At 32.9% G+C, this 26,213-nt stretch overlaps 1 long non-coding RNA gene across 3 annotated transcripts; it reads right to left on the reverse strand.

The window, feature by feature from the left end:
• Positions 1-15,700: 15,700 nt before the first annotated feature.
• On the reverse strand, positions 15,701-17,303 carry LOC114372861. 3 transcript variants are annotated; one of them, XR_003658375.1, is made up of 3 exons: positions 16,855-17,303; positions 16,290-16,712; positions 15,701-15,804 (listed from the first exon to the last, which is right to left on the reverse strand). It is a non-coding gene; the product is annotated as an uncharacterized LOC114372861 (long non-coding RNA). The 3 variants fall into 3 exon arrangements; XR_003658374.1 differs by having other exon boundaries at positions 15,701-15,836; XR_003658373.1 differs by lacking the exon at positions 15,701-15,804 and having other exon boundaries at positions 16,132-16,712; positions 16,855-17,299.
• Between the last annotated feature and the right edge of the window lie 8,910 nt (positions 17,304-26,213).

Raw genomic sequence — 26,213 nt, forward strand, 5'->3', positions numbered from 1 at the left:
AGAAGTTATACCCACTTCTTGCAATGAACCCAAAAGCGGTTAGTCTTTTGAGTCTAGTGATCAACCAAGAAGCAAATCCTGCTTCTTGCAATGAGCCCAAAAGAGGTTAGTCTTTTGAGTCTAGTGATTGCAACCAAGAAGACCTTCTCTTGAAAACAGTCACCAAGAGTAGGTCTCTTGAAAAGCTAAAGAAGGAGAGGAAAATAGAATAGCACAGGTTTTTGCCCAATGAACTTTTCTTGACAAAGCAAGTATTGAACAAAAACTTTTAGAAAGAAATTGAGAATGATTGAATGAATGAATCTAAAATTCGTGCCATGGTCACATATTTATAGCCATTTGATGGCTCTTTAAGAAATCATGTTAAAAGTTGTGACTCTTGGAAATTTCTTCAAAACTAGTTACTTTAAAAGTCGTGACTCTCTTTAAAACTAGTCACTTTAAAAGTAGTGTCTCTTGGCTATTTCTTCAAAAAAAACCAGTCACTTTAAAAATTGTGACTTTTGGCAATTTATTTTTCAAAACCAGTCACTGGTAATCGATTACCATTATGGTGTAATCGATTACACATCAACAGTTCTGACTCTTTATGTTTAGATTTGAAAATCAACGTTTAGAAATGCTGGTAATCGATTACAAATGTTGTGTAATCGATTACACAAGTTTGAAATTTTTATCACAAGTTGTGACTCTTGAAATTTGAAACTCAACGTTTAAAAAACACTGGTAATCGATTACAAATGTAGTGTAATCGATTACACAAGTTTGAAAATGTTTTTGAACGTTACAAAGCAATGGTAATCGATTACTGGTTTATGGTAATCGATTACTTCTTTAAAAATTAGTTTGAAAAGAATGTTGGCTACTAGTAATCGATAAGTAATCGATTACCAGAGAGTAAAAACTCTGGTAAAAGATTTTTCTTTGAAAAATTCTTTTGGACAAATTGTGCTATTCAATCTTTTCATTGAAAAATTCTTTTTAACTTACCTTGATGCTTTTCTTGAGGTTCTTGCATATCTTGAGTCTTCTCTTGAATCTTCACTTGAATCTTTGATTCTTGAAACTTGCTTGAATCTTGATTCTTGACTTGAGTCTTTGGTATCATCAAAATAAGCTTGGAAGCTTTGCTTCTACATAGGAGTCTCTGTTTTAATCGATTACCAAGTGGTTTAATTGATTGCTTCTGTTTTGTTTAGTAGTTCAGAAGTGAACAAGAACACTTTAATGGATTACTTTGAGTATCTAATCCATTACATTGTTCTTGAGTTATTTCCAGATGTTGGGAAGAACACTTTAATCAATTAAAAAGATAATCTAATCAATTACTTCAGTGAATTAATCGATTACTTTGTAGATTTAATTGATTAGAGGCGGTTATAACTATTTTCTCTATAAATAACCAGCTTGTGTTCTCCTCCATATACATCAAGAAAATACTCAATATCTTGAAAATAACCCATAACCCTCTAAATGAGCTAAAGATCTCGAGCTGTCATTAGTGAAAAGAGAAGAGAAGAAAAGAGCTTTATAATGACTCACAACTTCTTAATCATTTAATTATGAAGACTTTTTCTTAGAAGTGAGTTGTGTCTCTTGAGTTGAAGAAGAACACCTCCTTAATCCAGCAAGGATTTTTGCGGAAAAGATTGATCAGGTTGTATCTCTCTTTACACATTTTTCTGTGTATGGTTTTACACGTCTTTTGGTTATGCATGAATCACTTAGGGCATGCTAGAATAGGGTTTTCTAATTTGGGCTAAGAGTAGGATTCTCTTAGGCTTATATTCACTAAGGACCCTAGTGTTGGGTGCCTTTGTAATTGGATGTATCATTAGAACTCTATTTTTATAACAAAGAGTGATTGTTTTTCTCAAGCAAGATTATCCCTGTGTTAAAAGATTTTGAGGAGAACCTTGATTATCAAAAGGGTATTTGAATTTGAATTGATTTTATCAAGAAAATTTCAAAAGTTATGAAATCTATTCACCCCCCTTCTAGATTCCTAGTCCACCTAACATTTAATATTTAATGTATTAAATTTAATAAAGAATTTATGTAAAAAGAATTTAACATTTTACAATCGCTAGATTCAAATTATAATTTTACCATATTCGTGGATACAATTAATGGAAATTTAAATTTAACTAGCCTTGAAGCCATGCATACGCATGGATCGCTCTGCTATATTTCGTTTTTTTTGTTTTAGTAACGAAATTGTGATTAGATTAAGAATCAGTCCGATCATAATTCATCTTTCTCCTCCTATTCTCATAGTCATTTTTTTTATTACAATAGAAACTGGCACACACTCATAATAAGACATAAAAATGACAAAAACAGAAAGTACATAATCACTCTTGACTGATTAAAAAAAATATAATAACCACTATTTTCTCATTAAATCCACTCAGCACTCAATCACAACCAACACAATAATTATGAGTGTGTGCAAGCAAATGACCAAACAATTTAGTTCAATCAAGATCGATGTCAAATGTCATTCTCTGAGGAGTAATTCCATTTCAAATTCAAACACCAATTAATTACACCTATCTTCATGTCTCCAAGTCTCTAACCTCAAACCCCAGAATTACACACTATATACAATTGCTAACCCAATCATAATTTACTCAAACTTTCATACATAACATCAAGCACCCAGTCCATATGGGTGTATTGAAGTTCAACTCCTATTCAATCTAAACTCAATAAGTTATTGCCATTTTTCTTTTTTTTCCAATGCAAGGACAGAAGGGCATTGGACTCTCCATTCAATACCAGCTTTTCCCTATGTTTTTATGCATCCAAATAGTATACACGGGAAAATGGACACGACAGAGGACAGATCCGAAGTCAAGAAAGTATGAAATATGAGGTATTAAAAATGGAAAGGAAGTCATACCAGCTTTCAAAATTTTCTTCTAACCATCAAAAGCTAATTTGACCAAAGTGGGTCTATGATGAGGACAAGGCAAGTAATAAGGGCAAGGAACCTTTAGAAGGACTTGGAGGACCTATGGCAAGGGCTAGAACAAAGAAGGCCAAGGAAACTCTTCAACAAGTGTTAACCATGCTATTTGAATTTAGGCCCAAGTTACAAGTGGAGAAGCTTCGGATTGTTAATTGCACCATGTTCCAAGAAGAGTAGAGGGTGCCACTTTTGTTGAGTGGTTTTATTAGCATTTTGTTAGTTGAAATAAAGGCCCAAACATGTGTTAAAGTGGCTGTCAATTCTCTTGGGATTTGCACCACTTATGGGCTTGTTTTAATTTAAAGAAATTAAAGTTAAATAAGGTAAAAACTCTAGGATTGTGGCTGTCTCTTGGCTGACCAAGGAGTTGCATAGTTTTCCATATGTTTATGTGTCTTAATTTTAGTTTTAATTAGGTATAATGACACCATCAATTGTTGTTATCAATTCTAGTTTTAATTAGGTTTAATGACACCATCAATTGTTGTTATTGGTAATCATTTCACTTGTGTAACCAACTTGATGTCATTCCTATTTATAGGTTGCATATTTTCTAATAAAAATATAGACCTTGAATTTGAGTTTTTAATCGCCTTCTAAAGTGTGAGAGTGAATCTCCTTAGTTACTTGAATAATTCAAGAAATTGGTTTATCAAGGAACACCACCTTGTGTGTGACACCAATTCCGGAGGAGTGATTCTTCCAACCCCCTTCTTAATTCTCCTTCTTCATCTTTCTAAACCTTCATTCTTTAATCCCACTTGAACACCATTGTTATCATCTTCATTTTCCATCCAAACACATTCAAACTTTGAACCAAATATCTTACATTCAACCCTCCATAAACTCGTCACTTTCTCTCTCTTCAATAAATTTCATAAAAAAAGAAGAAGAAAGAAGAACCTTTGAAGATCTATCTTCAACCCTTGTGCAAATGGGTTCACATCATTTTGGTTATCAGAGCTCCGGTTCAAGGGTTTTTCAAGAGTGGTTGGGTTGAAATTTCTTAGTAACATCCTTTTAATTTCTTCCTTGCCATTTTATATTACCTGCAAAAATTAGGCCTTTAATTTCTTATTAAAAAAAACATAAACTTATTTAATAAAAATTATTTGGGCTGAATGGTTCATGCTATAATAGCTTTCAAAAATTCTTGAAGGTAATATAATTGGTTGTAAGAAGGTTTGAATTACGAAATTATGAAGTTTAATTCCTTCCAAAAAAAATCCCATTGCGTAGTTGTTGGAATTTTCGGTCCTTGTTCTAAGCTTTTGTTAGCCTAACCCTAAGCCTTTTCCTTGTCACAAATTGGTGGTTGAACTTTGTGTAAACTTTATCTTGAATTGCTTTAGAACTCGAGGAGAATTCTAGAGTGGAAAAAGGCAAGAGTGTACAAAATATTTAAAAAAAAAGCCATATTTGAGAGATACACTTAAGTGTGGTGAGGTTCTATTTTCTTTATAACTATTATTATTTTTATTTTGAATATGTCAGGTAGTGGTGAACATCAATTGGATGGGGCACAAAGATTCTTGTTGGATGCTCTCAATGTTCAAATGCAAAGACTATTGAGGGAGAACAACGGGGAGTTGTTTGAAAGAATTGAGAGATTAGAGAATCATCAACGTCATGAGGAAGAAAGGAGAGGAGGAAATGGTAGTGGTCCAAGGCCAAACTGAATTGAAGGAGTCAAGCTCAACATTCCTCCCTTTAAAGGCAAAAGTGATCCGGAGGCATATTTGGAGTGGGAGCTCAAGATAGAGCATATCTTCTTATGTAACACCTATGAGGAGGCTCAAAAATTGAAGCTAGCAGTTGCAGAATTCTCCGATTATGCTCTTGTGTGGTGGAACAAATTGCAAAGGGGGAGAACTAGAAATGAGGAGCCTTTGGTGGAAACTTGGGTTGAGATGAAATAGATCATGAGGAAGCGGTATGTGCCGGCAAGCTATACTAGGGACTTAAAATTCAAACTTCAAAAGTTGTTCCATGGTAGCAAAGGCGTTGAGGAATACTATAAAGAAATGGAGGTGCTCATGATTCAAGCCAAGATAGAAAAGGATGAAAAGGTAACCATGGCTAGATTTCTTAATGGTTTAAATAGTGATATCCGTGATATTGTTGAACTGCAGGAATTTGTTGAAATGGAGGATTTGCTTCACAAAACAATCTGAGTAGAGCAACAATTGAAAAGGAAAGGTGTGGCCAAAAAGAGTTCCACTAATTATGGTTCTTCTATTTGGAAGGACAAGGGTAAAGGGGTTGCCACCTCTAATGCAACACCTATACCATCAAAAACTCCTCCAAAATTCCAAGAACAATCCTCAAAAAAAAGTCGGGATGTGAAGTGCTTTCAGTGCCAAGGCTTGGGACATTATGCATATGAGTGCCCTAACAAGAAAGTCATGATTCTTAGAGACGGAGAGTACATTAGTGAGTCCGAAGTTGAAAAGGGAGAAGAGAGTGAGGATGATGAGGAGGAAGTGGAGAAAACACCGGAGGGAGAATTGTTGATGATTAGGCGGTTACTTGGCCATCAATTGAAGTCAATGGAGGAAATTCATGGAGAAAACATTTTCCACACTAGATGTTTGATCAATGGCAAAGTTTGCATGATGATCATTGATGGAGGGAGTTGTACCAATGTGGCAAGTGCAAGACTTGTGTCTAAATTGAATTTAGTCACAAAACCACATCCTAGGCCGTATAAGCTTCAATGGCTTAGTGAGGATGGAGAGGCGTAAGTAAGGAAGCAAGTGGAGTTGGATATTTCTATTGGAAAGTACAATGATAAGGTGCTTTGTGATGTTGTTCCTATGGAGGCCAGCCACTTACTCTTGGGGAGACCATGGCAATTTGATAAGAGGGCTAATCATGATGGTTTCACTAACAAGATCTCTTTCACGTATCAAGGCAAAAAGATAGTGCTCAAACCATTGAGTCCACAAGAAGTGTGTGAGGATCAAAGAAAAATGAGAGATAAAATTCTTCAAGAAAAGAGAGAAAAAGAAAAAGAGAGTCAAACACTTGAGAGTTCAAAAAGTGAGGACAAAAAGAGGGAAACACAAGAGAGGAAAAAGATGAGTGAAACACTTAAAGTGAGGGAGAATTTTCTAGCTACAAAAGGAGAGGTCAAAGGGTTGTTTCATTCAAAACAGTGCCTATACTTGTTGATTTGCAAAAATTATGTTTTGACCACTAACACTTTTGACAACTTTGAATTGCCTTCTAGTGTGAAAACTCTTTTGCAGGAATTTGAAGAGGTGTTTCCATCAAGTGTTCCAAGTAGGTTGCCATCATTGAGAGGAATTGAGCATCAAATTGATCTCGTGCCGGGAGCTTCTTTGCCTAATAGGTCAGCTTATAGGAGTAACCCTCCAGAGATCAAGGAGATCCAAAGACAAGTGGAGGAACTCATTGGTAAGGGAGGGGTAAGAGATAACATGAGTCCATGTGCTGTCCCGGTAATTTTGGTTCCAAAAAAAGATGGTTCTTGGAGGATGTGCTCCAATTGTAGAGCTTTAAACAATATTACCATTAAATATAGGTATCCAATACCTAGACTTAATGATTTGCTTGATGAATTGTGAGGTGTTTGTTTCTTTTCCAAAATTGATTTGAAAAGTGGTTACAATCAAATAAGGATTAAAGAAGGAGATGAATGGAAAACCGCTTTCAAAACTAAATATGGATTATATGAATGGTTGGTTATGCCTTTCAGTTTGACTAATGCTCCAAGCACTTTCATGAGATTAATGAACCATGTCTTGAGAGAATTCATTGGTAAATTTGTGGTGGTGTACTTTGATGATATCCTTGTTTATAGCACAACCCTTGATTTGCATGTTGCACACTTAAAATCGGTGTTGTGTGTGCTTAGGAAGGAACAATTGTATGCTAACCTTGAAAAATGTATTTTTTTGCAAAGACCATGTTGTGTTTCTTGGTTTTGTAGTAAGTTCCAAAGGGGTTCAAGTTGATGAAGAAAAGGTCAAGGCTATCCAAGAGTGGCCTGCACCTAGAAGTGTGACTGAGGTGAGAAGTTTTAATGGCCTAGCAAGTTTTTATAGACGATTTGTGAAGGATTTTAGTACCTTGGAAGCACCTTTGAATGAGGTAATTAAGAAAAATGTTGTTTTAAAATGGGGGAAGAAACAAGAAGAAGCTTTCAATGCTCTTAAGCAAAAGTTAACCAATGCCCCCATACTTGCTTTGCCAAAATTTTCAAAATCTTTTGAAATTGAATGTGATGCTTCAAATGTTGGGATTGGGGCTGTATTGTTACAAGAAGGTCATCTAATTGCTTATTTTAGTCAAAAATTAAGTGGTCCTACCCTTAACTATTCTACTTATGATAAGGAGTTGTATGCCTTAGTGAGAGCGTTGAAAACATGACAACACTATCTTTATCCTAAGGAGTTTGTGATCCATAGTGACCATGAGTCCCTAAAATACTTAAAAGGACAAGCTAAGCTAAACAAAAGGCATGCCAAATGGGTGGAATTTCTTGAGCAATTTCCTTATGTTATTAAACATAAAAAGGGAAAAGGAAATATTGTTGCGGATGCCTTGTCAAGGAGACACTTTTTGCTTTCTATGCTTGAAACAAAAATGATTGGATTTGATTGCTTGAAAGAAATATATGAAGGAGATGACACCTTTGGTGAAATCTTCAAAAATTGTGAAAGTTTTCTAAAGATGGTTTTTATAAATATGAGGGCTATCTTTTCAAAGAAAATAAATTATGTGTGCCCAAGTGTTCTATTAGAAACTTGCTTGTGTGTGAAGCCCATGAAGGAGGGTTGATGGGGCATTTTGGGGTCGAAAAGACCTTAGATACATTGAAAGAGCATTTTTATTGGCCTAACATGAAGAAAGATGTGCAGAAATTTTGTGAGTGTTGTATTATTTGCAAAAAGGCCAAGTCAAAGGTAATGCCTCATGGTTTGTATACCCCTTTACCAATTCTGGATTCTCCATGGATTGATTTATCAATGGACTTTGTTTTAGGGCTGCCTAGAACAAGTAATGGTAAGGATTCCATATTTGTTGTTGTTGATAGGTTTTCTAAAATGGCTCATTTTATTCCTTGTAGGAAATTTGATGATGCTAATCATGTGGCGGATTTGTTCTTCAAAGAAGTGGTGAAACTCTATGAATTACCAAGAAGCATTATTAGTGATAGGGACTCCAAGTTCCTAAGCCATTTTTGGAGGACCTTATGGGGGAAGTTGGGTACTAAGCTACTATTTTCTACTACTTGTCACCCTCAAACGGATGAACAAACAGAGGTTGTGAATAGGACTTTGGGTACCTTGCTAAGGACCGTTTTGAAAAAAGAATCTTAAAAATTGGGAAGTTTGCTTACCTCACATTGAATTTGCTTATAATAGGACTGTGCATAGCACCACTAGTTGTTCTCCTTTTGAGGTTGTTTATGGTTTCAATCCACTAACTCCTCTTGATTTGTTGCCAATGCCTAATATTTCAGTTTTTAAGCATAAGGAAGGACAAGCCAAAGTGGACTATGTGAAAAAGCTCCATGAAAAAGTCAAGGCCCAAATTGAAAAGAGGAATGAGAGCTATGCTAAACAAGCAAACAAGGGGCGCAATAAGGTTATTTTCCAACCCGGAGATTGGGTTTAGGTTCACATGAGAAAGGAGAGGTTTCCGGAGCCAAGGAAATCCAAGCTTCAACCAAGAGGGGATGGTCCATTTCAAGTACTTGAAAGGATAAATGACAATGCGTGCAAAATTGAATTGCCTGGTGAGAATAATGTGAGTACTACATTTAATGTGTCTGACTTAACTCTTTTTGATGTAGATGGAGAAGCCAATTTGAGGACAAATCCTTTTGAAGAGGGAGAGAGTGATGAGGACAAGGCAAGGAATAAGGGCAAGGAACCTTTAGAAGGACTTGGAGGACCTATGGCAAGGGCTAGAACAAAGAAGGCCAATGAAGCTCTTCAACAAGTGTTAACCATGCTATTTGAATTTAGGCCCAAGTTACAAGTGAAGAAGCTTCGGATTGTTAATTGCACCATGTTCCAAGAAGAGTAGAGGGTGCCACTTTTGTTGAGTGGTTTTATTAGCATTTTGTTAGTTGAAATAAAGGTCCAAACTTGTGTTAAAGTGGTTGTCAATTCTCTTGGGATTTGCACCACCTATGAGCTTGTTTTAATTTAAAGAAATTAAAGTTTAATAAGGTAAAAACTCTAGGATTGTAGCTATCTCTTGGCTGACCAAGGAGTTGCATAGTTTTCCATATGTTTATGTGTCTTAATTTTAGTTTTAATTAGGTATAATGACACCATCAATTGTTGTTATCAATTCTAGTTTTAATTAGGTTTAATGACACCATCAATTGTTGTTATTGGTGATCATTTCACTTGTGTAACCAATTTGATGTCATTCCTATTTATAGGTTGCATATTTTCTAATAAAAATATAAACCTTGAATTTGAATTTTTAATCACCTTCTAAAGTGTGAGAGTGAATCTCCTTAGTTACTTGAGTGATTCAAGAAATTGATTTATCAAGGAACATTATCTTGTGTGTGACATCAATTCCGGAGGAGTGATTCTTTCAACCCCCTTCTTCATTCTCCTTCTTCATCTTTCTAAACCTTCATTCTTTAATCTCACTTGAACACCATTGTTATCATCTTCATTTTCCATCCAAATACATTCAAACTTTGAACCAAATACCTTACATTCAACCCTCCATGAACTCGTCACTTTCTCTCTCATTCAATAAATTTCATAAAAAAAAAAATAAGAACCTTTGAAGATCCATCTTCAACCCTTGTACAAATAGGTTTACATCACTCTATAAAAGTGCTAAGTCTACTCCACTAGTTCCCTCTTGTAGTTGTGCCTTTACTATCCAGAATATGAAATTATTCATTTCCTCAAGGGTTCTATTTTTTAAATTAATTTCACAATTTATGTTCCTTGAAAATTAACTAATCTTATCAATCATAATTATGATTTGCTTGTGACACTATTTCCTTCCTGATAATGTTATAATTGGGTTAACTAACATTACTTCTAGTACTTATTAGGTGTTTTGCTTTTCCTATTTATTAGGTGTGCATTAGCTGTAGTACTAACCGCATTTTATAAAAACATTTGGCAATTGTTTAAAAAACATGAACCATGCAAGGAAATAGGATTATAAATCATAAGGTTCAAGAGAAATAAATATGCAGAATTGGTAAAGAGCACAAAATAAAATTAGCAGTCCAAATCCAAGTATCTTTCTGCCTTTAATAAAATTGATAGAACCTTGTATATAACTGTTAAAATTTGAAAGCTGCAAGTCTCTAGTGTTCAAATAAAACACAAATAACTTGAGCAGAAGTTAACATTGCAGCACATAAAAAAATTAGACAGTAAAATGAAATGAAAGGAGGTGTTAGTTCCTGCTTGGCTGCTCTATTAGCTCGAGTCTTCTCTTCATTTGTGTTTCTAAAATTGTTCACCTTTGTTGCTGTAGATCACTGCAAATCACCAAAAAAATGAAGTTGTAGTTAACGGTGGCTGGCAAAGGCATCCCCGTTTTTGATTTCAGATGAGTCGAAAAGCCTTAGAAGTAAACCAATATGAGATCTGGGATATAGAAGATGCAAATGGGGAGTAGAAGAGATTCTGAATCAGAAATAAATCTATGAGAAAGATAAAATGATTTTCCTAACCAACAATACCTACAACTTCATAAATCCAATTAGTAATACATCAATGTGTACAAAAATCTTTTCAAAACAGGAAAATAAAATAAAATATATTAAACACAGTTGTCATGAGTTGGAGCAAAACAATAACAATAACTTGGAGACACTTTCTAAGGTGATTAGCAGTCATTGATCGATGTTAAGTATGGAATTCAGGTATAAAATTTAACAAAGCTCAGTAACTTACTATCATATATGTCATTTGTGCACACATCTTTAAAATTATAATCGGAGTCAATGAAGAAAGAGCCATGCATATAAAGATAATTCACGTTACGAAGGAATATCATGTTAAGAAGGAAATACAATTAAAAGTATGTAGCTCCCTAACTTTTTCCCTAACTTTTACAAAAATATCAAAAAAATTATGGGTTCAAAAAAGAGAAAAGTTAGTAGAGATCATGCTTTATACAATTCAAACATTTTCTAGTTTTATAATACAAACTTTAAAAAAAAATACTGCCCTGGTTTTTGTGATGACATGTTATTAGAAACAAATTAAATACATAGATATATAATTAAATAATTAAATATGTCTTTTTATGCTTACATTTATCAACTAATTTATCAGCTAGTTTTATTAAATATTTTTAATTATATTAATCATATATTAATAAGCTTTTATGTGCACCATAAATTGCATTAGGAAAATTAAATGAGTCAAAAAGAATCATCCTTCTATTTAATCCATATAAACTAACATGATATAGCCACCTCAAAATAAATATATCAGCCAATGTTAAATTTCTACAAACCTTAAATTGGTAACTTTGAAAGATAGCAACTATTGTAGTCATGTATATTGAAAATAAAGGTCTACCATAGTAAAAAATGTATAAATATTCACAAAAAATATAAATGAAATCCAAAGGAGTTAAGGTAAAACAGAACACAAATCCATAGAGTTCTTAATGAAAATGATGAGGTTTTTGTCTTGGTGTTAGAGGCTCCGAAGTGTCCGACCAGAAGGAGACAAAATAACCAATCAATTGAATGTGCAAAACATGAAAGAATTGAACCGAAGTCATATTCTTCAAACAAAAAACTAAATAAAAGAAAAGTATACCCACCCTTTTCAGAAGTTCCCCTTTTAAAGAAAAATAAAGAGTAGCAGCAATTTCTTCTGCCATATTTTACTGTAAGACCCCAGTACCCAGCTAGCCAACCTGCATAACACTATTTTCTTTCTGCTGAGGCAATTCAGACACACTAAGTCACATGACCATATCAATATCATAACTCTTGAAATTAAACTCTTGTCCTAGTAAAATATTTATTTTCTTCCATCATAACTCTTGATCAATGTACAAGCATACACAATATCAACTCTCAAAAAGATGTTTCATTATTCTCAGAAAAAACATCACTTGTCACTTTCCTCACAGTTTAGTTCTGATATCATTTGAGTGAGAAAAATGATAAAAGTTATTTCTTCAAATGCCCATCCAAATCCAATGAGTAACACAATCATTAAAATAGAAGAAAATTTAAAATAATTTTGTTTACTCGTAATTTTTATAATCTGCACTAATAAAAAATAGAATTGTATAATATGCATGTAATCTTAAAGAAACATGACTATTAAAAGAATATTTTTCTTAAAAAAAACATTAAAAATCATTATAAAAATGTATTAGTAATATTATTTAAGATAATTATTAAGTACCACGGTAAAAAAAATGTAAAATTAAGTATATCTTTGTGAAATTATTTTTATACAATAATTTATATTTTTCGACAGCCATGAAAAGGATAGGAAGAAAAGAGATAAAATTAAAGTATGTTATAGTAACTTATAACAATAGATGATGTAATGGAGATGGAGATAAAGAAAAAAAATACTATTATAAGAATTATTGTATAAATAATATAATTCTTACATTTTTAAAATGGGCATGCACTGAGGTAATACAATACTTTCTTCATTTGTAAAATAACAATAAAATCAGTCTATCAACCATAAAGCATACGGAGGTCAAAGATTTCAACAACTTATATATGCAAATGCCACATAAAAAGTTACCACAATTTTTTATTTTTCTTATTCGTATTTTTAGAAAAAGAATGTTTCTAGATCTATATTTACAGGTGCAATAATTGCCACACAAAAGACTTGAAGTGTGTGAAAGACCAAGAGAGTAGCTCCAGGCTCTCATCCGAGACCATCATCCTCTTGAGCCTAAGCTCCTCCAAGCCAACCTTGCTCTCATACTCCAAAGGGGGAAGGGGATAGGGAAAAAAAACAATCCCAGAAAGATAAAGCTTTCATACACAAACCATCATAATTCAAGAAAAAAGGACTAAAAAACAAAAAAATCATTGACAATACCTCCAATGTCTCCCTAAACCCATAAATTCATTGGTACATTATAGAACAACATGGTAAGCTATATAAATAACTTGCACATCTAGCCCCCTGATACCAATCTAAAAGCCCCAGCTCGTTACTCATTTGAACTTAGCATGTACTATACTATTGTAGTCATGTATATTGAAAATAAAGCTCTACCATAGTAAAAAAAACTTCGTACCCCATTGCCCAGAGGCTCTTCGCTATGCGAAGGTATGGGGGAGGGATGTTGTACGCAGCCTTACCCTTGCATATGCAAAGAGGCTGTTTCCGGATTCGAACCCATGACCAACAAGTCACCAAGGCACAACTTTACCGCTGCACCAGGGCTCGCCCTCCCCCATAGTAAACAATGTATAAATATTCAAAAAATATAAATGAAATCCAAAGGAGTTAAGGTAAAACAAAACACAAATCCATAGAGTTCTTAGTGAAAATGATGAGGTCATCCTCCAATAGTGAACACCATAGGGGGGGTTCATAACTCTTTTATGGGTCCTAGTCTTACCATGCCACATCAATTTTAAGTTTAGCGACTTTTCACTCAAATGATAAAACTCTTTTAAGAACTTCAAATGCGTCTCACAAGTTATCCCACATCTTTATATTCCTTTAAAATGGGTCTCACAAATTACCTCTTAATTATTTTTTAATGGTTAAGAAGTAAGAACCGACTTTGCATGTGGCATCCATGTCATCCTCCTTCAACGGTGAACCAAGTTAAGAACAATTCTTAACTTTAAGAATTAACCTAAGAACTAACACCGGAGAAGTTTTAATGAATAAAGTGTTCATCCAAGGGAAGTGGGCAAATTTAATGGAAAAAATTGCAAATTAATATTGAAGATACACACCTAAGACTCCTCAGGAGGAAATATTCGTAGAAGAAGGCATATCTTTGACAGTTCCACCATAGCATCAACCTGTTTGCCTTGCATTTCCAGAGCCTATAATTGAAAACAACAAATGCATGAATTTAGCAGAGCGTTCCAGAGGACAAATATGATCTTTCTAAAAATGAGATATTTGATGGGACCAAAATTTCAGACATTAATTCTAGGCTTGACACTCATTTTTAAGACCTGTAGTCAAATTGTTGATTTTACATGCAAATGCCACACTAATTTTATTCCAAAAACTTAATACAATGCAATATTATCTTCTATGCTGAAATTGAAGTTTTTAGTGATGTACCAACAATTACGAAAACTTAATAAATGATTTATTTGAGCCTGAAATTGAACTTAATTTAATGCATAGGATCATATATCTTATGAATATATATAAAATCTTTGTAGATAGGAAATAAAAAAGTAATATATGATCTTTGTATAAAATGCACGTCAGCATCCAAGAAACTATTAACGAAAATAAAACCAATATTTCTTGATGCAATCAATTCTTTCCCTTGCAATTTGAACAAAGAGGAAGAATATGTAGTGAGCTCCACTTGTTCCTATGCACAATGAATTTATTTTCCTCAGAGAATCCAAGATTAGAAAGAATCCTAACATTGTCCTACTAAAAAAGAATTTAAAATGCTATATGTGTGTTATAAGCAACCACCTTTTGATAGATGAGGGAAAGGTGTATGTTAGTTGTCAAATAGTTAGGATTGCTAGGATATCTAAATGTTAGTTAGTTAGTTAAGAAACTATAAATAGTCTTTTAAAGGGGAATTAGAGAGATTAGGGAGAGAATTTGGGAAGTGGAGGGTGGTGAGACCTCGAAACTCATCTGTACTCTGTTTTGGGTGCACTATTATAATAATACAGACATTCTTTGTCTCTGTTTTTGGTCCAGTTCTATCACCTTTTCCTCTATAATTTTGGTCACTGCCTTCAATTAAAGTAGCTAGCTAGGGATTATGGTGTTCTCTACGGTTAAAGCATTGTATACGATCAATTAGGCCATAAACACTTGGACTTCACTCACTATTACTTAACTTGACATCCTTAACATACTAAAATTTAAAATTATGCAGAGGTACTTATTTGCAAGGAATTTAATAAATCCTGGAAGACCAATAACAGCTCCCTTGAATCATTGACATTGTATGCTGACTTATATACTGTCTCTAATGTGCTAACCATGCCAATCAATTAGTGTAACATAAGTTTTATCCAATGAATATTTAATGGATCTGCAAGAGTTTTAGCAGCAAAAATAAAATTAGTTACCTGGTGCAGCGGTAAAGTTGTGCCTTGGTGACTTGTTGGTCATGGGTTCGAATCCGGAAACAGCCTCTTTGCATATGCAAGGGTAAGGCTGCGTACAATATCCCTCCCCCATACCTTCGCATAGCGAAGAGCCTCCGGGCAATGGGGTACGAAGTTTTTTTACCTTACTCAATGGTATGGTTATATGGCAGAATTTTGGTCTTCCAAAGGGTTTTTTATCCTTCAGCTTCTCCAAAAGGCTTAAGCTGTTTTAAAGTATATTAGATTAGACATTAGAAAATTATTACATTAGATTAGATGAGCGAATATTTAGTATTTATTATTAAGAGAAGACTGAGTGTTGAAAAGAGAATGTGGTTAGCATTTCTCAAATATCATTTCTCTTTCTAAATAGAAATTAAATCCGTAAAATGTATTTGTATTAGCTTTTCATTGGTGAATTGTGGGTTGGGTGAACTTGCCTTGTAACCTCTTGGTGCCACAGTGAGAACACAAACAGTGAGATAGCCATTGGTGAGTCCCAAGAAGGAGGCTAGCAGAATCATCCATCCTTGGTCACCATATTTTGCTGTGAAGTAGAATGCTGGGATCAGCAAGAATCTAGAAAACACTGCTATTAGTAAACCCTTTCTTGATTCCAACTTTAGCCATGGCACAAGGGGAATATATATTGGTATGAAATCCACCACATTATACATAGCAATTAAAACAACTGGGTACTTGCAATGATCACCACCAGTTCCAAAATAAACTCTTTTAACTTTTTTTCCTATCGGTTCCATCAGCCATCAAAAGGACAAAATGGACAAACACAAAATCAAAGGATCTAATATTTTAATTAAAGTTTTTAAGGCCATGGTCATAGGCTATGTATTAAGCATATGCTTATTTTGCATTTTTTCCCCTTGGGATGGAGAATGTTATATCTACATTCTAATAACATTAAGTAGAAAATGTTTGCTCCAAAACTGTGCAGAAAACAGATTAAAAATATATATCATGTCATGTCAAAAGGCAATTGGATTACAGACTAAGCATAAATTAAGCACTTACCATGTGCCTAACTGATGTGTTCCAGTATTTTCATACAAAAATCCAAGAAAGATTGACAGTGTTACCACAAATATATAAAATAAACCAACTACATAATCATGGTTCTCAACAAATAATTGTTTGTTGCTCAACTGCTCTTCTTTTTTGCTATCATATCCACCCTACAAAAGTTCCAAATCTTTTAGGAGATAATAAAATATTATTTCCACCTGAGTAAAGTATTATTGTTTTAGCATAATTATATTACTTGATCATCAGTCTTTGTTTGAATGCCAACAACAGCAAGGTTAGCTGCAACAGTTTTTTATCCCTCTAATGCTGCTTTTGAATGGTAATATTTCACTATGGACAATTTGGTGAAGTAGATTGCATACAGGATGATACAAACTAACTCAAAGAATGTGGAGATTGCCAAGAATAGTACTGCAAAATAAGAAAATACAGACAGGTTTATAGAATAAATTAATTTCAATATATAAATTAATACAATAAAAGCACCAACAACATTGCATTGAATAGATCCTATGAAATTAATTTCAATATATAAATAAGAAAATATATAAACCTGCCAAGAATTAGACTCAGCCAACTGAGTTGAGCACCACCAACATTACTTTTTCTAGACAGGACCCCACCCATGCTACAGAAAATACAATAAGATCAAAGTAGAGTGCCGGCGCGTGAGAGTTCATCGCCGCCTTCGCCATCAGTGACTCGCCGGTCCCTATTTTGCAAATAATAAAACCGAATATGCACAAAAATGAATAGCCCCAAGATCTCCAGCTCCGCCACGCGGTCAGAGAGGCTCTGCAAACGTAACTCATTCTCGAGCTGCCTCTCCACACGTCGATAAGCGAACGACGGCGCGTGCACCAGATCTGCAAAAGCATTGAAGTGGGTTGGAAGTGGCAAGTGGTCGAGGTCGAGAGAAAGTGAGTCTTCGACGACAACGAAGGAAAGAAAAGTTAGGAGTAAAATAATCATGATGATGGATCAGCTCGTTGTGATGTTGAAAGGGAAAGGGAATCGAACGGTAGGAATAGGTCAGGCCGGCCTACCCGCGTCTACAATCTTATCTATGGAAAGTTTGGTCTGAATTGATCTATTTAATAAAAAGGTTAAACTCATGCTTTTTTTTGAAGTCTATTAAATTAAATAGACTAAGCTTAGGCTTATTAAAAAGCCTTATAAGCCAGATAGACGTTTTATCAATCTATTTCATTGATTTTATTCAATTGGATTAAAAATATATTTTAAAAATAGATTTAATAAAATCTAATGTTAATAAAAATTTAGTTACTCAGCATTAAAAAAATACACATGTTAGTATCTAATATTATTAAATATATCATTAGTTAGATAATTTCAGGCATTAATTTTATTCAATCAGGATAAAAAAATGTTTTTTAAAATCATACATATACAAAGGTATTTCAAAATGTTTATGTTTTCTTTTAAGTTAGGTATTCAAAATAATTTTATTTTAAAGTAGACTGATTTAACATTAACAAAAAAAATTAATTATTCACAATATTGATATACTAATTAATGTTTTTAATCGACAATAGAAATTAGTTTTTTCAATTAAAAAATTAAAGGTTTTAATCAATTAATGGATAAAGTACATTTAATATACTTAATCCATACAACTAAACCTAATGAAAATCAGCAGTTCTATTAATAGAAATGAATGATTTTCATCAATAAAATGCATTTAATGCACTGCCAATTAATTTATACAATCACAATTTTCATATTCCTTTTATTAATAGAGAATTTTAATTGAGGAAAATAATTTATCAGAGAATTTGAATTTCAATAATCTAGAGTTCATTGTTTAGATGTTTTTTTTGAAGAATTGAAAATTTTGGAATTTTAAAACAGAATTTTAAACAACTAAAAATCTGGAATTTCAATTTCCTTCTAAAAGGTGAGAAATTGAAATTCTCTTCTTACCGTTTTTTTCAAGAAACACACCGTCTGACCTCGTGGAATCGATCGGGTATGAGCGTAGAGGAACACGTATAACTAGCACACCAATCATATCTTTTCTTTCTTTTTCATTCATTTTTTTTCATCCTCATAATTTTATTTTTTTTATCCAAACACAAAATTTTGAAAATAAAAGAATTTCAATTGAAATATTTGAAATTCTTAAAATTTAAAATTTCTCATAATTTTAAATTTTTCCATCTAAACACACTCTAAACTCTAAAGGAATTAGAGTAAATAGAAATTGCGTATATCAAATCAAATACTTTGCAATTTATGAAGAACATAAGAAAGACGACACTGTCTCTGAAGAAATTGCCCATGCTTGATTTTTGCAAAGAAGTCAAATACTTATATTATTGAGGGTGGAATTTTCTATCATGAGAACTTAACGTACAACTCATTCAATTTCTTATTTTTCAAATATTAAAAATTTTAAATATGAATTAATCTTAGCCGTTTAATTATTAAATTGTGAAGATAGATTCACAATAATGAGTATGCTTGATAATTTTAGTATTGGAAACATGTGTTTATTTTTTTCTTTTCTTATCTTTTTATTGTCCTAGATTGTGTGAATGTTTATTCACATTATGATTTACAAATACATTGCTTCCACATGAAGCATTCAAATCAAATTGGACAACGGATATTAAGAGACTCTCGAAGTATGAAGTGTAGCAAACAAAAATATAGCTTTGCCTTTTTACTTATATTTTTTATATACTATTTTTAGTATTTTATTTGGAAGTTCTTTTTTATTATCACTTAATTTTATATTATTTACTTATGACCTACCTTCCTTGATTGATAGATGGTAGATACAAAGCAAAATTGCGGAATTGTGTCATTAGTACAAAGTGGTTAGGGATATTTGTAAATATATTGAAATTTGGTTTTAATTTTTGCTTTTATAATAACATTTGATATGTATTTGCATGCTGAAATGTTCCTATAGATATACTTGAAATTTTCATAAACATTTTGTATGCAACATATAAGAATAAAAGAACAGTCTCTTCTTTTCTTGCTCTCACTTGCTTTTAATTGTTTTTTTTTTCTTCATCTATTTTGTTATCATTTTCTTCATCTTTTTTATTAAATTAATTTTTGTATGCAATATCTATCCAATTATTAATTATCTTTCTCAAATTTAATGTAATATAATACTAAATATTTCAAAAAAAAATTCATATATATATATATATATATATATATATATATAATTTTTACAAATATAATATAATATATTTAATATAAAAATATATATAATCTAAAAAAATCTGGTGCATCTCACAAGTTTAGAATATAGTATCTATCCATATATTATATGTAAATGAAGCTTGAAATTTAATTTGATAACAACTGTTTATTTGATTTAATCATATTTAATGGTTGGTGGTCGAAAGTTGCAACTAACATAGACTTTGATTAATATAACTAATATATAATTTCAAATAATTTATAATTACCTAAAATATATTAAAATTTATTTCATGAACAATAATAAGTAAAAATATAAATATTATAATTATGTAGTTAAAATTAAACTAATTTATAATTACAGATACATATTTTAAAACAATTTCATGAATAATAATTATTAAAAATAATGAATTTATATATAATTTAAAATAGTTTACAATTAACTATCATTAACAATTAATTTTTTAAAATAAGGATTTAACATAAGAGTTAAAGCTACATTTTTTTAATAATTATTTAATTTTAATTTTTTATGATTAATTTTTAAAATAATGATTATTTTAAAAATGTAGTGTAAAACTTTATTTACTTTTACGTATGATTATTTCTCTTATGATTAATTTTTTACTTTCTTATGATAAATGTTTAAACTAATTATTATTTTAAAATATAGAGTAAAATTTCATTTATTATAAAAATATACATATATATATATATATATACATTAAATTTAATACTATTCATTAATAAATTAAATTTAAACACAAATTTTAAATTATTGTTTAAAATTCTTTTGACATGATAACATTTTGGTTTAATAACTTCGGTTTATTTTTCCATAATAAAATAACGTTTGTTTCTAAAATCAATCTATATTATATATAAACCATCTTACTTCTCCATCTCCCACCAACCTCAAGCTTAATTCCCTCCATTGCCATTTTTTTTTTTTCAATAATAGCCTCCATTTAAACCTCCCTACTTTATAAAATAATTTAAAGCATGATTGCTCAATTACAATTTTTACCGTTATGAATTATATAATTGTTCAAGCTGGATATCCTAATTCCTTCCATAACTAATTTTGCGGTTGTGAATTATCAATTGCTCAAGCCAACCTCAATCCTAATTCCCTCCATTGCCATTTTTTTTTTAAAGAATAGACTCCATTTAAAGCTTTCTTACGTTATAAAATAATTTAAAGCATGACTGCTCATTTACAATTTTTATGGTTATGAATTATATAATTGCTCAAGTTGGATATCCTAATTCCCTCCATAACTAATTTTTACGGTCATGAATTATTAATTACGCGGGCTAGATTTATTAATTACGATTATGACTCGAGTTCGAAAGTTCCTGTAATACACCTTTGGATAATATCAGAAATCGAGAATCCAAATGATACTCACTAGGAGTGGCCAAGACCCTAAGTCATCGGGTGTAAATTATAAAAAATAAAATCAGTAGGTACAAATTATATAAATATAAATAAAATAAAATATAAAAATATAAAATTTTATTTACAAATTTAGTGAATTTTAAAAAATGAGGGGATGCAAGACCACTATTACTGAGTTACTTTTGCTGGATCAAAAGGTTACCTTAAATTTAAATATTGTATTTTTTATGCAACATTTTCTCATTTCATTTCAACTAATATATGTTTATGGTTATCTATAGATTGATACAAGTTGGTTTTCTTACCTAACACCGATTGTTCACAAATTGAAGATGAGATAATTCCATGTTATCATTTTGTTTTATTATCTTTTATAGACATTCTTGCTTCAAATGGTGATCTTATGCTTGGTGAGTTCTTTGTATATTTAAAGCTTCAACAATTATTTCTCATATAAAGTATTTTTAACATTTTATCTTATATTTTTTTTATTTTTGCAAATGCAATTGGTCACATGATTAAGAAGAAAGATATAAAGGAGATTGAAAAATAGGGAGTCATTACTACTAAGAGAAGAAAACACATATTTAAGTTTGGATACTCATTTTTCAAACCATGATGGAAGAGATGGACTTGATGATATTCACACCTCATAAGTGCCAAATTTCAGTTATTTTTGGGATTAAATTGTTAGCACTTATCCTTTAATTGTAATAGTTTTCTTATCAGCTACCCTTAAAACTAGTTGTAACTATATATTGTACATTTACTAATATTGTTGTTTAAATATGAAAGATTCATCCATGATTTTGTAGGTTTTGGTGGTTGTTTGTTAGATCTAGAAACAAAGCTAAAAGGAAGGGCAAAATTGTCTTTTCATGAAGATTTATGACCCTAAATTCGTCCAGGCTAGCATCTAGCTCGCTTGGGCTAAGATAAAACTTCAACCCTAAGAAAGTCACTCGCCTGGGTGAGCTCCAGCTCACCTGGGCAAGCTGATACCTTCAGCCTTTAGCAAGCAGCTTGCTCGGGTGAGTTTCCCCTGCACTGAATGGCTTTTTCTATAAATAGTCATACAGGGGAAGAGGAAAAGAGATCCAGCAGCTTGAAACCTAAGAGAAAAACGCAGGAGAAGAAGGAGAAGAGGAAAAGTGGAGCCAAGGCACTACAAAGTTGTGACTGTGGATTACTTCCTTCTTCATTTCTCTTGTTAGTCTTGTGATCTACACAATGACCGGTTAGTTTTTCTTAAGGATTGGAAGTAATCTTTGTACCCTTATGTATCTCTTTTGATATTATATATGTATTAATCTTTTATACTCATTATTGGTAATTTCATTCTACTCGTAATGCTTGATTCTATTTGATCACTAGTGTCATGAAATTGGATTCTAAGTGAGATTAGAAAGTAATCTTAGAATTTGAACCAAATGATTTTACTCTTTATGTTACGTTGCTAGGAATAAAACATAACATTTTGATTGTAAAAAGTACGAGAATATAATTCTAATGCTGGGATATTTATTGCATATGCGAGGGATCAATATTTAGTAAATATTCTTAGGTTCGAAGTGCGAGGAATCAACTTGAGATAACTATGTGTGCATTAGCAATGTTAGAAAATGATGTATACATGTTAATCTTATTAGGATACTAAGGGTATGAATGATGAAATCCAATCCTATGTTTTCTTGAATTACTTTAAATCGTTTTCGCAATTTCTGTATTTCTGACGCACTGAATTCCGTTATTTTCGTATTTCTGTTATTTCTGTAAATCTGTTATTTTTACTATTCTTTTTTTATAAGAATCCTAAAACTGCCCAAATACAGGGACCTATGACCAGGAGTAGGACCAAACAGTCAATGGATACCCTCCAACAAATGGTATCAGGCATACTTAACAATGCCTAAGTGGAGAAGGATGAAGGCCTAGAGGCAGAGGCACTACCAAGAATTTTAATTGTTGCTAAAGGCCCAGACTAATTTGAAGGCACATGCCAAATATGTTCTTTTTTATATTTCTATTTTTTTTTTGTTGTCATTTTGGCCCAAACTCATTTGAAGGCCCATGTTTATTTCTATCTTTTTGTTCAAATACTCTATATGTATTGATTTCGTTTTTAATAGAAGCACTTTTTGACATTTGATAAAATTTTGTGAGAACTTCTCTTTGAGTTCCTCGCTGAACCAATCTCGGACTTATCAAGGTAATCCTTGTGGTGTCTATCCTGACTTATCTTCCCTCTCTGGAAGTGGCGTCATCCAAAACTCTGTAACTTGTATCAAGCGATCACTCCTAGTAAGGATCACATCATCTGGTATCAGAGCTTTGACTCTTGTTACAAGTTCTATCCTATCCAATTTTATTTTTTTCTCTTTGTAATTTGTCTCAGGTTCGTATTTTGTTATGTTATTTGCGTTCTTGTTTGTGTCTTGTTGCGTTCTTGTTTTTGTTCTTGTTCTTATTTCTTTTAGATTCTGTGTCAAAAAATTTGTTTGAATTTTGTAACAAATTCTGTTTGGGGACAATTTGGCTTACCGGAAGAATTTAGGGGTTTAGGGTTAGTAGGCTTTTGAATCTATTTTTTCTATTTTCCTATTGAACGAATTGTCTGATTGCCTCTTGAATTTGGACTAGTGGGATTGATTGATTGAAGAACTGTCTATTATCCTGGATGAATTTTAAAAAAGAAAGCATTATATAAACAAAAAAAAGTTGTAGAAAGTTTGAAAAACAAAGTGGGTGTTTGATCTTTGAACGCAGATTTGGCAAATCTGTTATCCAAATCTGTTATCTAAATCTGTTATCCAAATTTGTTATCCAAATCTGTTATTCAAATATGTTATCCAAATTTATTATCCAAATCTGTTATTTAAATCTGTTATTGAGGCTGTGATAATTAAGTTGTCTTTCCTGTTCTATTACCTTATGCGTCCAATTTGATTCATCCAGGAACTTAAGAGGGAGTGAGTGGTAAAAAGAAAGAGTGAAAACATCACACAAAAGCCTATATTGAGAACATTAAACACAAGTGTGCTTCCATCAAAGAGAGAAACATGTGAGTAAAGTGTGGTGAGGTCCTGAAACCTTTGTTTAAATTACTACAAATTTTTTTATTCCTTAATTATGGCAGGAACTGGTGACAATGGTGGTGAATATCATCAACTGGATGAATCTTAGTGTTTGTTACTGGACATGATGACTACACAGATGCAACGTTTGTTGAACCGTAACAATGAAGAGCTCTATGGACGAATTGAAGGATTGGAGAACCAACTGAATCAGAATGTTGGAAGACATTATGGTGGGAACAAAGGGGGCAATGATGGACCCAGGCAAAACAAAATGGAGGGGCAGAACATAATTGAGGGAGTAAAACTCAATGTACCTCCTTTCAAAGGCAAGAGTGACCCAGACGCCTACCTTAACTGGGAGATGAAGATTGAGCATGTATTCTCTTGCAATGATTATACTGAGGAGCATAAGGTGAAGTTAGCAATAGCTGAATTCTCAAACTATGCCCTTGTTTGGTGGAATAAAACTCAAAGAGATATGATGAGAGAGGAAGGGTAGGAGATAGATACATGGATTGAGAAGAAAAAGGTTATGCGAAAGAGGTATGTTCCAACTAGCTACAACAGAACCATGCGACAAACTCCAGAGGCTGTCCCAGGGAAGTCTGAATGTGGAGGAGTACTACAAAGAGATGAAGATGGCACTAGTGAGGGCAAACATTGAATAGGAAATTGAGGACACAATGGCTCGTTTTCTGAGTGGCCTAAATCCTGACATTAGAGATTTTGAATTACAAAAGTACATGGAATTGGATGACTTGCTGGATAAGGCAGTCCGAGTTGAACAATAGCTGAAGAGGAAAAGCGCAGCAAGAAGGAACTTATCCAACACCTTTAACCAAAACTAGACCAATAGATCCAAGAAGGAGGGAGGCTACTCATCCAACTCATCAACATAGTCTCCACATGGAAGGTCAACAATGCCCAATGCTGGAACCAAGCATAATTCTGCCTCATCTTCCAACACCGATACCAAAAACATAAAATGCTTCAAATGCTAAGGCAGAGGACATATTGCTTCTGACTGTCCAACCAGGAGGACCATGATCATGAAGGCAGATGGAGAAATCACCAGTGAATCTGAAATCAGTGAAGAAGAAGTGGAAGAAGAGCTTGAGGAGGAAGCTATGTAGGGTGATAAGCTAATGGTGAGAAGGCTCTTGGGAAGTCAGATGCAACCACTGGATGACACCCAAAGAGAAAATATTTTCCACACTAGATGTACAATTAATGGTAAGCTTTGCTCTTTAATTATTGATGGAGGAATTTGTACCAATGTTGCAAGTTCCAGGTTAGTGTCCAAACTGAATTTGGATACTCAGCCCCATCCTAGGCCATACAAACTTCAGTGGCTTAGTGAAGATGAAGAGGTAAAAGTGACTTAGTAGGTTGAGGTGTGTCTCACCATTGGAAGATACAATGATAGGGTGCTATGTGATGTGGTTCCAATGGAGGCGACTCATATACTATTAGGAAGACCATGACAGTATGACACCAAAGCAATGCATGATGGCTTCACCAACAAGATTTATTTCCATCACCATGACCAGAAAATTATTCTTAAACCTCTATCCCCTAGAGAAGTGTGTGATGACCAAATCAGAATGAGAGAACAAGAGAAAGAAAAGAGTGAAACACCAAAGAGGAATAGGAAAAAAAAGAGTGATACATATGAGGGAAAGAGTGATACACATGAGAGAAAGATTGATACACATGAGAGAAAGAGTGATACTCATGAGAGAAAATTTAATTGTGTAGTAAAGGCGAGTGAACTAAGGAAAATGTTACTTGCTCATGAGTCGCTCTATCTATTGTACTGCAAAGACAGTAGAGTTTCTGCTGAAAATTCTAATGAGTTAACTATTTATGTTTCTCCTAGTGTTGAACCCTTATTGTAGGAATTTAAAGATGTCTTTACCAAGGAGATTCCTTATGGACTGCCACCTTCAAGAGGCATAGAACATCAAATTGACCTCCTTCCACGAACTTCGTTGCCTAACAAGCCAGCTTACAAAAGCAATCCCCAAGAGACTGATGTTGTTGATTTATTTTTCAAGGAAGCGGTGCGTCTCCACGGACTACCAAGAAGCATCATTTCAGACCTAGACACCAAGTTCCTTAGTCACTTTTGTAAATAGCATGGCTGAAAGAGGAGAAGGAAATAGACCACCAAGGAGGACTCTGGGTGACTATGCTTATCAACAAGGCCTAAAACATTACAATAGCATAGTCATTCCTCCTTTCAGC

Source organism: Glycine soja, chromosome 11 (genome assembly GCF_004193775.1).
Source record: "Glycine soja cultivar W05 chromosome 11, ASM419377v2, whole genome shotgun sequence".
NCBI lineage: Eukaryota > Viridiplantae > Streptophyta > Magnoliopsida > Fabales > Fabaceae > Glycine > Glycine soja.